At 42.4% G+C, this 14,537-nt stretch overlaps 1 protein-coding gene across 4 annotated transcripts in view; it reads right to left on the bottom strand.

Moving 5' to 3' along the window:
• Positions 1 to 14,537, bottom strand: part of ANO5 (anoctamin 5) — a 1,890,652-nt gene that overhangs the window by 173,449 nt on the left and 1,702,666 nt on the right. The gene's annotated exons all lie outside the window — the stretch shown is intronic.

The raw sequence follows: 14,537 nt of genomic DNA, 5'->3' as shown, positions 1-14,537 counted from the left end.
TCACCTTCTTTAGATTTTCTCCACCTTTAATGTCTCCCAACACCCAATAATCCTCTTGCTCTCTGCCTTCTCCATCATCAAAGCTAAACTACTATCCTCTGCCCCCATTTTCTCCACCCCACCACAAACACTTAGCAAAAACACCCCAAAATTCATGTTTTATTTTTCAATTTTCCATAACATAAAACTACTCTACAATTATACTGATATTTTTATTGTTTTAATGTTTTCCATGTATAATTAATACTTGTCCATATGTGTGTGTGTGTATGTATGTGTATATATATATATATATATATATATATATATATATATATATATATATATACACACACACACACACACACACACACACACACACACACGCGCGCACGCAGTGAGAACACTCGAACATCTACATTTATGGTAAAAGTGTACACAACTGTACTATGTTCATTTCTCACTGTGAGAGTCATCACCATTGGGAAGATTCCCAAACCTGAGGAGAAGGGTGGAAGGTTGATAGAAACATAAGACTGGGAGAGCATGCCCTGCAGAATTGCAGATGCAAACCCAGCCCTGGCTTTTGAGAATAGATTCATATGGTAATGCTTGGTGAAGGTGTGGACTGAAGTCCATGTGACTGCTTCCAGGATGTCCTTGGTGGGTACACCCCCCTCTAAGGAATGCTGTGGAAGTAGAGGTTGGCCTAGTGAAATGGGTTCTGATGGTCCTAGAGGGTGGTTTTCCATGCAAGGAGTAGCAAAATTGGATGCAGAGTGCTATCCATTTGGAAATGGATTGTTTGGATATTGGTTTCCCCTGTGCCCCCTGCTTTAAAGCTGACCAAGAGCTGGTCAGTTTTCCTGAATGTCTTTGTATGACCCAAATTAAATCTGAGTTCCCTGTGCACATCCAAAGAATGCAGTATCCTTTCCCCCTTGTTCTGAGGGTTAGGGAAGAAGGTGGACAGGTGGATGGCCTGCTTGATGGTAACATTTGAAACCACCATTGGCATGAAGGAAGGGTTGGTTCTCAGGGAGACCCTGTCTGCATGGAAGATGATAAATGTCTCAATGGCCATAAAAGCTTGAAGCTCTGACACTCTCCCGGCTGAAGTGATAGCCAGGAGAAAGGCAGTCTTCCAAGAGATGTACTTTAACTCTGAGGATGCTGCAGGCTTGAAGAGGAGCAGAGTAAGCTTTTGTAAAACATAGTTCAGATCCCAGGCTTGGGTGGGCTGTCTTCTGGGAGGCTTGATATTAGAGGCTCCTCTAAGGAATTGTTTTATAAGGGGGGGGGTGCAATGGCTGTTCTGTATCAAAGTGTGCCAAGATGGCAGAGGCATGGATCTTTATGGAGGTGAAGGAGAGACTCTTATTAAGCAGCTCAGTCAGATAATCTAGAATAGGAGGAATGGAGGGCAGATGAATGTCCCCCTTGGACTGGCTCCAGGAGCAGAATCTTTTCCATTTTGCAGCGTAAGATTTTCTGGTGCTGGGCCTTCTGGCTTCTGTTATAATGTCAAGGACTTGCTTGCTTAGCATACATTCCTTCATGGTTATGGCAGAATAAGCCATGCTGAGAGCTCGGGTGTCTGAAGGTCTTGGTGCAGCTTTGTCCCCCCCATGGGATAGCAGGTGAGGTATCAGAGGTAGCTGCCAGGGGGTATGGAGTGATAGGTTGGGCAGAAGTAGGTACCAGTGCTGTCTGGGCCAATCTGGGGCAATGAGTATTGCTTTTGTTTTTTCCTCCCTTATCTTGATTAATACTTTTGGAATGACAGGAAGGGGTGGGAATGCATACACAAAAAGGATATTCCAAGGGAAGGTCAGGGCATCGACCTTCCAGGCCAGGTGATGGTACTCCCTGGTGCAGATTTTCTGTACTTGGTGATTTAAATGAGAGGCAAAGAGGTCAGCCTGGGAGGTCCCCCATGTGTGGGTAATTTGCAGAAAAATGTCTCTGTGGATTTGCCATTCATGTGGGTCCAGCAGGTTTCTGCTTAAGTGGTCTGCTAGGGTGTTATTGATGCCCGGTAAGTATTGGGCTATATGATGTAGTCCCATGGATAAGGCTGCTAGCCACAGGTTCATGGTTAGTCTGCACAGGGGTAAGATTGAGTCCCTCCCTGTTTTTTCTGACGTACTACATGACTGTGGTGTTGTCTGTTTTTATGAGAACCACCCCTGGTTTGAGGTAGGGTTTGAAGATGCCAGAGAGTTTTGCACTGCTATAATTTCCTTTTGGTTGATATGCAAGGGTAGTACTGGAGCATCCCAGAGACCTTGGGAGCATCTGCCTTCTAGGTGGGCGTCCCAAGCTATGTCCAAAGCATCTGTAGTTATGGTCTGGTCTGAAGGACGGAGGGTGAATGGAAGCCCCTTGTTCAGAGCACAGGCCTAGGCCCACCAGAGGAACTCTGATCTTACGCAAGGGATCACAGGCAGGGAGGTGTCCAGAGGTTGAGAGTGTTGACACCATAGGTTTAGGTACCACTGAATTTTCCTCATGTGCAGTCTGGTCACAGGTACCAAGAGGATACATGAGGCCATGTACCCTAAAGCTTGCAAGAATTTCCTGGTAGAAAGCTGGGTTTGGGAGGCCACAGTAGTGAAGTATTTTGGTAGGAAACTTTGTTTTTCTGGGGACAGAAAGGCAATTTGCTGTTCTGTGTCCAGTAAGGCTCCCAGAAATATGATTTTCCTGGTAGGTGTCTGCTTTGATTTCCTTTCATTGCTAGTGAACCCCAGAGAGGTGAGTAGGGTTTTTACAAATGACAGGTGCTTTAGGAGCCTTTCCTTGCAGTCTGCCTGGATGAGGCAGTCTGCCTGGATGAGACAGTCATCCTGGTAAGGGTAAATCTGTACATTGTTTTGCCTGCAAAAGGCAATGGCAGGGGCTACACATTTGGTGAACACTCTGGGAGCAGTAGGTAAGCCAAATGGGAAAGCAGAGAATTGAAAGTGTAATGATCCTGCCTCCTCTGAAGCGCAGGAATTTTCTACAGGATTCCTTTATTGGGATGTGCAAGTAAGCTTCCTTTAGGTCTAAGATAACCATCCAAGCTTTGTTTGGCAGCACACGTAGAAGCTGTTGTAAGGTAAGCATTCTGAATTTTGGGATTACCAGGAAAGTATTGAGAAGGGATAGGACCAGGATGCGACACCAAGTTCCATTTTTCCTGGAAACAAGGAATAGTCTGGAATAGAATCCTTTTGCAACTTGTTCTGGAGGCACCGGTTCTACTGCCGCTAGGGCTGTTAGGTTTTGCACTTGTTTTAGTGCTTCTGCCCACTGGTTTGGAGGTAGGTCTGGGTACCCTGTTGAAGGTGGTAGTTCTCGGAAATTGAATTTGTACCCCTGAGCAATGATTTTTCAGACCCATTAATCTTTTGTTATAAAGTTCCAATTTTCTCTGCAAAGAGATAGCCTTCCTCCTAAGCTTTTGGTGTGGTGGAGGCAGGCCGAGATAGGAAAGGTAGTCACAGAGTTTTTTCCATACAGGGATGTTTTTGAACTCCGTGCTATAGAGATATTGGGGGGGGGGCACTGTTTAGTTATTTGCTGGCCTTGAGTTTGAGCCCTGGTGGGTCTGTCCCTATGGGTTTTGCCTTGTGCCTGTTTGGTGCAGGAAAGGTGTTATTTCTGCTGAACCTAGGAGGTTGAAATTAAAGGAAATCTTTAACAGTCTGCATCGGTTTTGCTTTGTCTACCATCTTTTTAAGTACCTCTTCAGTTTTCTGTCTGAACAAGCGGTCTTTGTCAAGAGGTGAATCCATGATTTTAGTTTTGACATGATCAGGGAGAGGTTGTTCCTTCAACCACGCATGCCTTCTGATAACAGATCCTGTTCATTGCTGCCCTGCTAGAAGCTTCTAGGGCATCAAATCCACAGTGCAAGGAGTGCTTTGGCACCTGAGATGAAGAGTGCAATAATTCTATTTTTTATTATTAGCAAAATCTGGTAAAGCATAAATTTTCTGTTTCAAAAGTTCCAAAGTGTGCTGTTGATATTTTAACATATGGAACTGACAGTTGAGAGTCCTTATAGTTAATATTGCAGAGGTATATACTTTTTTACCCTATCTGTCTAGGGCCTTGATTCTTTGTCTGAGGGAGTAGGACTCTTTGCAGAGGTAGCCTTAACTCCTTTAGGTCCCTGAGTAATCACCTCTGGATCTGCTATAGGATTTCTGTAGAGGAATGTATGCAAGTCAGGTACCCTATAGTACCTGTCAGGTTTTTTGGGGGCAGGTGGAAGGGTGTCTGGTAAGGCTGGATTCTTGGTAATCATCATCTACCACCTCCACAAGATGGGTGGGATGGCCTGAGGCCTATGCTGGGGTAGGTCCAGAAACTCTCAGTCTTTTCTTGGATTGAGGGAAATCTGTCTATTCCCATTGGAAGTGTTCCCAGAGGGTATGGAGGGTTTCCCCAAAGGAAAAGTCCTCCGGAGGTGATGCAGAAGGAATAGATTCTTCTGCATCTGAGTCTTCATAGGCAGTAAGAGGATTTTCCTCTTCAAAAACTGAGGAGTCCGATCCCTCTGAGTCTAAATCCGATTGGTTGTCTCTTTTGGCTGGAGTGGCCTGATTAACCTGGATGAAAGTGATGAGATCCTCCACCATTTTAAGCATTCTAGTTTGAGGAGGGGGAGGAGTAGTGGACTGGAGACTTTTTGCTGTTATCTTTGAAGGTGGTCTAAGTCTGGCCTGAAGGGTATCCCTCGGTGTCGTCAGTGTGTTAGTCGGAAGAGACGGCGAAGTCCTTGAAGTGAAATCCGAAGTGCGAGTGGTATCCTCTGAAGCCGGTGCCTGCTTAGCAGCTCAGGACCCAACAGAGGCAGAGACAGCTGAAGGTTCGTTAGGCCATGCAGACATCTGTGGTATACAGGACTCCGAAAGGGTCTCAGTAGAGGCCTCCAAAGAAATCAAATCGGGCATCAGGGGCTGCGAAAGCACCTCACTGAATTCCGAAGAACGGACGACCCATTTAGCGGTGGTGTCGTCAGAAGGCTTAGTTTTATGCGATCTGTCTCTATCCTAATCTTTACATTTTTTCGGAAGATCTGCAGTTTGCTGACTGATAGATGCCATATTGGTAATCAAAAGATGAAAATAACTGGCTACAAACAAAGCTCTGCGATGAATAGTTTTAGCGTTAAAGAGGGCACAGAAGCGACAGCAGGGTACATCGTGATCTGGGCCTAAGCAAGAGACACAGTAAGAATGGAAGTCTCAGTGTGGTATTTGCTTTCCACAGGCAAGACAGGTATTGACTTTTTTGGACATCGGTTAGTGCAAAAAAAAAAGGAAGGATCCCCAATGGGCTACTTAACTTTAGACATTTTCAGCTGAAGTTCGAAATCTGGAAACAGCCGACTGGCACTGTTGCAAATTGCTTCTGCTATGGGCTCCATGGCAAGAAAGACTGAGGTAATGGAATCCCCTGCTCTCCTTTATAGCTCGGACGACCTGATGTCACCCAGCAAGCGACAGCAGTCGACAGAAAATCTTGACTCTGGTATTCGGACCAACTGAGGGCTACCACAAGTAGCAGTGAGAAACTAAGAACATCAAATAAATAAATGTTTAGGGTGACCACAAATGAAGCTTTAACAGCAGAAGGAAAACTCTAAAGAAAGCATCCTAAATCTATTTAACACCACATACGTGTTGAGAATGGGAAGAACCAGCATATCCTTCCCTTTATTCTCTTCTTAGGTAAAAGGAACAGTTCTGAGTTGATCCAGTCCCCTTCTAGTGCTGGGACAACTTCTTCTATCTTGCAGTCCATCAGCTGATTGAGAGTTTGAGACTGGATATTATATGGAGCAACTGGTTTCATGGTACAAGAGGCATGCCAGAAACAGGGGCCATGATTTCAGTAATACATTTGTCTGAAATGAGGAGGGACCACTACTCCAAGAAGACTGTTCCTATCCAGGAGGTTTTTGGCAGAAGTAGGTGGTGGTAGTCAGAAGCTGGGTTGTCTCTCCCCTGCCTACATTCTCTTCAAGGCTGCTTTTCTCATCTCTCCAGGCTTTGTTGTCTTTTTCCAAACTGCCCATATTATCTATAGTGGCAATTTAGTTTGCTTCCTGTGAAAGGACCAGGATTTTGATAGGTAATTTCTAGAGTACTTGTCGAGAGATGGGGTGGAAAACTGTTATCGTTTTCTTATAACTTTTTTCCCAACCTGAGGTGAAGGAGGGCCAAAAAGATTCCATCTTTCCAAATGTGCATTTAAAAACTGCCCTTTAACATCCTCTGGAATGGACAGAATATAAAGCCCTGCATGTCTTCTAATCACAGTCATATCTGGACATAACAGCACATTTTCCCATCTAAACTGCAGTCCAAGTCGCAGAGTTGATAGCCAACTGCTGATTTCATACCTAGGGTAGCTGACATTATGCTCCTTGCTAAACATTAATTCTCCTGCTCTATGTCACTACTGTATAGGGTGTTTATGTCTGACAATTCCAGATCCTTTTGCTCCTTCTAATGAAATTACTAGCAGTTCTCTCAGATAATCCATAAAAAATGTTGGTACTTCTCTATTAATCTTTTTTTTAGTGTGGAGATGAGGCTGACAGTTCAGTTGCAAAGTAATGTTTTCAACCACATTCTCATAAGTTGCAAATACTGAGAAAAGCCAAAGGCTTGTTGGGGGGGGGCAGCCTGAGGAAACTGTGTACTCACCCTCAGCATCAGAGCCTAACTGTGAATGAATAGGCCAGGTTCCCTTCTTTTAAATTAATGGATGCTTCCATTGATGGGTCCGCTTTTTACTTTTTTTTTCTGGGAGTACAGTTTCAAAATGAATGGGGTAAGATCACTGCTAAGCAACATGCAACCTACTGCAACAGACAGAAGTACCAGGTATCCATCACCATCTCAGACACTTGGGTCTCCTATATCTGCTGAGGCAAAGGTACAAGCCTCAACCTTGTCCATCCAAACACAGTTTCACCTTCTTCTGAAATACTCCAAAAAATTACTGGGGAAAGAGGTGACAAGGAAAGGTTTTTTTTTCTCAATGAGCTTCCTGATACAAGATGACAACCTCTGCTGATGGAGACCAGTGTCCAACCATGGAGCAGTAACTACAGAGGGTATTACTCAATATTATGCCAAATTGGCTGACCAACCACCACTCCATCGCATAATTCCAAAGGGATTACTATTAAATCAGAACAGAGCAATCTAACTGCAGAATTTGTATTTTAATTTATTATTCAGTGCTTCCATTCTATAAGTCAGAACTTCCTCAGAATACATAACCCGTTAATGTACTCCAAACAAACCAAGCTCTTAGTTTTTCTGCCTATCAGCTTTAAGTTACAAAAGGGTGCAATAGAGATGTGTTCATTCAGCCCTTGGGAGTGTCCGCTGAAAGATGTTTGTGTGAAAAGTATTTCTAAACATATGGTATGTATTAAGAAAAAAGGTTTGACTGATGCATTATAAACATTCTTTTTCTTGTTTGGGTTTCAAAAAAGTTTTTATGTTTTGGTTTATGGTTTTGGTTTATGTTTTTGGTTGATAGGATTGCCTAGAATGGCGACACTGGAAGACCTCATACACTGGCAGGTTCTCCTGAATGCTGACAATTCAGATACTCTGTCCCAGATCAAAAAATATTTTCTTAGTTACAGCTATTTGTTCCCCCAACATTTCTAACAGAATATTCTGAAGGGATTTTTTTTTAAATCTGCCAGCTCATTACACTCACAAAACACATCTTCCCAGTTGCCTCTTTCTTCCCAGTCCCACCTTCAACATTTGCTATCTGGCTGAGGAAAAATTATTTGAAGTCTGCTTGGTGTATAAAAAAAATAACTATGCAAATATTCCCAAGCAGAAATCCTAAACCTTCTGGACTTTGCAGCAAACGTGGGAGCCATACACATGGTCTCCAGTTGTTACCTTGTAAATTGCTTTCCCAGTATTTCCTCCCAATCTTTTCTTACCTCCTCTGACTGATTCTTATAGTTATCATGCAATATTTTATATGTCGGTCTTAATTATCCCTTTAACTGCAGCTTCTGTTCTATATTCAAGTAAAAGCTCTAACAGAGTAGGTCTCTGACGTAGGACTCCCTAATCCCTTCCTCTTTGGCTATTTCCAAAACAAACATACCTCCACAGTGGGGGTCAGACACAAAAAGGAGGACCCCTGTGTTAATTTATCAAAAGCAAAAAGCAATTCCTAAAGAAGCTCTGGATCACAACGTAGACTCAAAGGGAAGGTTCCCTTCAAGATAGGTTTAGAAATATCAATAACAACAAGGGCATTCCACATTAACCCAGATAATAGCTGGAGATGGTAGCCAAGTGGTCTTTAATAGAAGAAAAGCTTAAACCTGGTGACAGCTAAGTAGTCAGTATGGTCAGGAATGAACCAAAAAAGGGGTCTACTTCCATAGACTTTGACCAAATGGAAAACTGTGTCCATTTGTCTGGGAAAAAGAGAGACTGGAAATGAATTTATTCTTATAAGTACTTAACTGACCACAATACTAGATGTTTAAGTATATTTAGTGCTGCAGTCATAACTTATAGGTATTCTTGCCTGAAGAAACCCAATGGCTGGCCAACTTACCTTCCTCCACCTGGATCTGGATGACTCCCTCCCACCCACATGTCAGAAGATCAGTGATATACAAAAGGAACTTCATCAAGATGCATCATTAGTTCTTCCCTGACTTAAAGTGCCAGAGCACAAGTGAACTGAAGGACAAATCCCTAGGGATAACCGGTCTCAATCACAAGACCCCAAGCAGCCTTCTCCTGGTGTCACATTAATCCTGAGGAAAGAAACTGCCTTGTGAAGGAACAGAGTCGATGGGTGGGAAATAGGTGGAACAGGTACCACCTCAACCACAGGATGTAAACTAAAGAAACATAGGAGATACTGTAGGAAAATGGGACTGCAATAGTGAATATACGTCAATCTACAAATCCTTTAAGTTTCTAGCACAACTGTAAAACTCCCTCAGTAATTTTTATTGTTGTACTTGTAACTTCTGGGTACACTTCCAGAGCTCAAGTACCAGTGGGTAGCTTGCCCTGTAAGGGGTTTGAAGAGAGTGGGTATTGTAGGAAAGCTGTGGAAAAACCTGCCCAGGCCCTGTAAGCAATACCTAGACTGCAGCATTTTGAAAAGGTATAAGCTTAAGACAAAGTCACTGCTTCTATTATGGACTGAGTGTTAACTCATCTGCAGACAGCAGCAGAGGCTGCAGTGACACTAATGGAAACAAAGAAATGCAGTGCACGAGTGGAAACAAACAGAAGGAAATGCAGTGCACTAGTGGAAACAAACAGAAGGAAATGCAGTGCACTAGTCATTTACATATTGTCTGCTTGCTCACTTTACACATTTTCCTTCCTTGCCATTATGACAGGAAACTAAAAACTGGTCTGATTTTCTCATCTGTTTAGTTGTCCAAATAAACCATCATCTATGCACATCCAGATATAGTAAAATCTGTTCCCTCTTGCTCTGTGCAGCTGGGAAGAAAAAGGGAGGTGAATAATTTGGTTCAGGGATAACTGTGTCACCGCCTTAGATATGAAGGTTGTATTAGTATGCAAGCTCACCCTGTCTTTGCATACAATAAATAAATTAAAAAAAAAATTCTTTCTGAATAGCATCATATAAACCTAATCATGCTACGTCTTGTCAAATACAGATGTCAGGCTTTACAGCCTCTTTCAAGGAGAGTGAAGCCAGTTAGTCATGATGTGGGTCATTTTAAGCCTTGCCAATTTCCCTTTAAGAATCAAACTCTGTACCCAGTGACTGTGAGGGAAACACCTTAACCATTTACCACCCCAATCCTAGCCATACATTCCACACATAGCCATACATTCCAGGGAATGTCCAAATGATGAGGAGTTGCACCAGTGTGACTAAGAGGGAATTTATTCCAGAGCAGTGGGTGATGCTGAGTGATGTACTTATTCCAATAACCCATTTTATCTATTTATAATGGAGGTTGACATCTTTGCTTCAAGTGTTAGCTGTACTATATGACTTGCAAGGAGAAAGGAGGTCAAAGACAACAGGATACCTAATGGCAACGTAAACAAGATAGGTGACAGCCTTTCAGCTCTGAAATCCTTCTACCAGAGGTAAAAGCCATCAATACAATGGTCTTCCAAGACAAGTAGCTAAGGGATGCAGATGGGAGAGAATCGGTGCTCTTTGCATGAAGAAGAAGACGAATACAACTGGTTTTGCCCTTTACCTTCTTGCAGAATCCTTGGGATTCAGGTACAGGATGGAATAGGCACAGAAAAAGACCTGCCCATGTTATGAAGAAGGCATCTGTCATCCAAACTCCTGGAACTGGGCTCGATGTAAGACTTCCTCAAAAGAGGGATACTAATGGTGACACCCCTCCCAATCCTGTGGATCAATTTCAAGAAGACATCCCCGATTAGGACTTAGACCCACACGAATGGATGTTAATCATAATGTCTATACATATATTCTTGATGATGGGAAATAAGATGCCCTGAGGTGCAGAGACAAACTCCTTAGCTAGATCCAAAGCTTGCATTGTTAACCTGAGGAGCAAGTAAGAGTTGCTCTTTGTTGATGCACTGACATGCAGGGTAAGCTCATTTCCAAATAGGTTAAAAGGAATTTAAAGACAAGAACTGCCATCCTCTCACACTGATGTCTTTCTTTCCTGAAGTTTTTGTCTCAGATTTCTTGGATGATCATATGCACCCCTATGCTGTATCAGGGATGTCCCAAGGTAAGGGTCTGGATTCTTGGGGTCAATGTGATGGTTACGCATAGACTAAGCTACTTTTGTCTTATGCAATATACTTATCAGTTTCTCAATGCAAGGTAGCAACAGAATGGGACACTGCAGGAGGTGCGCATGCTAACACCATCTGTTCCTTAGGTACCACTGCAGCATCTTCATGTGCAGTCTTGGCAATGTCACTATGAAGGCACAGGAGAATTCAAAAACAAACATTTATACACTTCTCAGGTTTTTTTTTTTTTTTTTTGAAAACATTATGATAAGATGATGTTTCAAAGTTTCTTCTATTAACTTCAAAGTTCATTTCTGTGTGGGCATAGTCTTGCCTATTAGAATGTACTGTTGCAAACAGCATATTTAGATCTCCTAACAAAGCAGCCTGGAGACTTGGAATCAAAGGTTTCCTTGGATAGTTCTTGTGGAAGTGAACTGTACTGCATTTTCCTCGTTTTACACCAGCTTTTCTTGCTGCTGATCCTGATCTGACCCACTGACTTCTCCCTACAGATACTGTTTAGACCAAACTGCAAAAGAGGCTAACAACAAACCTGAGCTTATAGTTAAAGCTAACCTTCTCCTGGACACCCACATAAAGCACTGTTCAGCAATGTAATGGCCAATTATACATCGGGAACAGCACTGTCAAACTTTTGCAGTAAACATACCTTTGCTCATACCTGGCAAAATAATTCTCCATAAGGAATGTACAGTCTCTAGCCTCTAGTAACACTGTAAAAGGCACATACTCCTCACAGACTAGGCTTGTTTCCTCCCCGATTATCACTTTAGAAGGAATGTTAAACAGTTTATCTATATACTCTTCATCTGTAAGAATTTTCAACATTGTGTCCCAAAGCTGGGACTGAAATTAGTATGCTATCTTCTAATATAAAAAACTGGAGGCACTTAATACACAGCAAGAAATATACAATCCAAAACCAATTTTGATGGGAGAAGCTTCTCCACATTGCAAATAGGAAGTAATCTCAAATGGTAAACAAATAATTAATCCTCCAGGAAAACATTTCCTAATCTCACATTACAAAGAGCCACTACCAGTGAAAGAGGGGGAACACTAAACTGTTAAAGGAACTTGTCCCCAATTACCAGAACAAGATGAATTTCAGTATCTTGGTGAAGGAAACAATTACTTCATGGGCACAAACTTTCATGCCACTTAGCTTGTCTATATACAAATATAATTCTGGACGAATATTAAAGTGAACAGAAAACAGAACAGACTGCATTAGGAGAACCAGGTTAAAACCAAGTATTACTAAATGATAGGCTTGGTGAATATGGGCATTTTGAGGCAATGTAGAAATTGCCTCATATTTACTGAAATTCAGCTAATTTTCAAAGAAATATATATGTATATAAATCTAAACTTCACAGAGCAGAAACAGACAAACAAACAACCACGGCATAAACCAAAGGGTAATTTTATTTCGATATGCGCTTTCACAAACACTGTTGCTTCATCATGTGTCAAAGTGCTTATTGAAATAAAATTACTCTTTGGTTTTATGCCGCGGTGGTTTCTTTCAGCCTGTTTCTGCTCTGTGAAGTTTGGATTTTATACATTTTCTTTGTTGCTCGCAGAGCAGTTCATTGCCTGAATTCTTTTGTGGACTTAGATAATTCTCAAACAAACTGATAAGGTATGCAAGAGATGTATTTACACAATGTCATTGGACACAAAGTTCTCACTTAAAAGCGTACAATGCACTCATCACACAGCATGAAACAGACACAGACCCACATATGCTGAGGCACTTAAATGTAGCCTTCCTAGACCCCAAATATTTCCTAGATAAAGCACACATTACAAATGCCCTCAACAGCCTCATAAGCACTCTTTCAATACACCCCCCACATCAATACATACAGCTATAGCTCATGGAGCCTGTACTTCTATGACCATAAGGCAAACCACCACACAATCTAACATTCTGAACACTGCAGACTGCACTGCGAGACACACTGATGTCCCTTCTCCCCAGGCTGAGTAAGGAGAAAGTCACAGTCAGTTGCTTATCAGGGGCCAGGATCCACCATATTTAGGCATATGTTCGAGTCATTGGACCACAAAAGTACCACTAAGACTCAGTTCATGTGTGTGTAAATGACCTGAAGACACATCTCCATAAATTACATGACAGAGACGTTATTCAGCAGCATTCTAACTTTTCCAAGGATGATGCCACAATAAGAAAAGATGACCGACTTTAATTGACTTAGTTTCTGGTCTCATTCTAAGGAGGTACAATATCTGCTGGCATGAAAGGAGATGGTCAGCAGACCAAGCTGCTTTGCCAGGGATGGTCTGCACCTCTCCCCTCTATGCTTTCGAATATTATCTAAAACACTGTCTTCCCCACAGTGTCTTTTTTGGGCAGTGCCAAACTGAAAATACTTCAGACATAGCAAACCAAATCAAGAAAATATAAAGGTGTTACTGCTACATGCCAGAAGTCTAAACAAGAAACTCCACTCCCTTCAACATCTCATCATATTAGATGATGTTGATGTCTATGGAGTCAAGGATCGGTTAACCTAGTGGTCTTCTACTAGGTCACCAAATCAGAGGATGAGTGCAAAATGGTTTACACTGCCTACCTTGACCTGGCCTAGGCATCTGACAAAATATTCCACACAGGCATTGTTGACAAACATAAGAGCTTTGGTATAAAACCATTATATCACCCAGTGGACAGCCAGCTGTTTCACAGACAGGACCTCATTAGTAAGAATTGGGGAGTCTGCCTCTGCAAAGAGGTCAGTCGCCAGCTGAGATCCTCAGAGATCAGTCCTGACACCACTCCTTTTTGACAATTGACACCCACTTCTCTGAAGTCAAGGCCAATGTCAATGGCATCTGAGTGACCAAATCTACAGATGACTGCCAATTAGGAGCAGTAACAGAATCCCCCACTGACACTAATGTTCTCTAGGAAGGGCTGACACAGACAAATAACTGTTGTCAGAGCCAAGAACTAAAACTAAATGCCAAGAAATGCATGACAGTATCCTTTGGGAAATCAGCCACCCATGGTAACTATCATAGTGACAACAAATTCCCAAGAGTCGACCTGGTCAACTGGAGTATAGCCTTTGACCATCATGCCATCTACAAAACTGAGGTTGTGCAACTTATAAACACAGGTATGGCATCTAGGTCCAAAGATGTCATTGTTCCACTGTATTCGGCATTCATCAGACCTATCATTGAGTATAATGCTGCCTTTGGAACACACCTTACCAGGCACATCCAACAATTGTTATGTACACAGAGGTTCCTCACTAAAGGAATACAAGACCATAAACAACATGTCCTATGTAGACTGCTTCAAAGCCCAATCCATGTATTCTGTTTTCTACAGGCTGTTGAAGGGAGCTCTATGACCGGCATATATGGAATCATCAGACTCCACCCATATGCACCTCCTGTACATCCGCAAAATAAACAGCACTAGAATTACCCATTCTAGAGACTTAAACCTTGCCTGTGACATAAACAGGACCCATTGAAGAGACAGGTATGTATCCCAGAGACAAGCCCATCTCTGGAACAGGCTTCTTATCCATGTGAAGCAGAGTTACTCCTTAACCCAATTCAACTGCAACTTGGACAACTGGATGGCGAACAGGGAAATTAATCCCTAGTTTGGCATCTGTCTCTAATGGACAAATCCAGCCTGTAAATGTTTCACCTACCATAACCCTGCTTACACGTACCAAGGGTACCAGAACTTGTCAGAGATTT

Source organism: Protopterus annectens, chromosome 9.part0 (assembly GCF_019279795.1).
Source record: "Protopterus annectens isolate FY-2018-M chromosome 9.part0, PAN1.0, whole genome shotgun sequence".
Classification (NCBI taxonomy): Eukaryota; Metazoa; Chordata; order Ceratodontiformes; family Protopteridae; genus Protopterus; species Protopterus annectens.
Note: the sequence above shows the minus strand (reverse complement) of the source record. Positions and strands in the feature narration are given on the sequence as shown.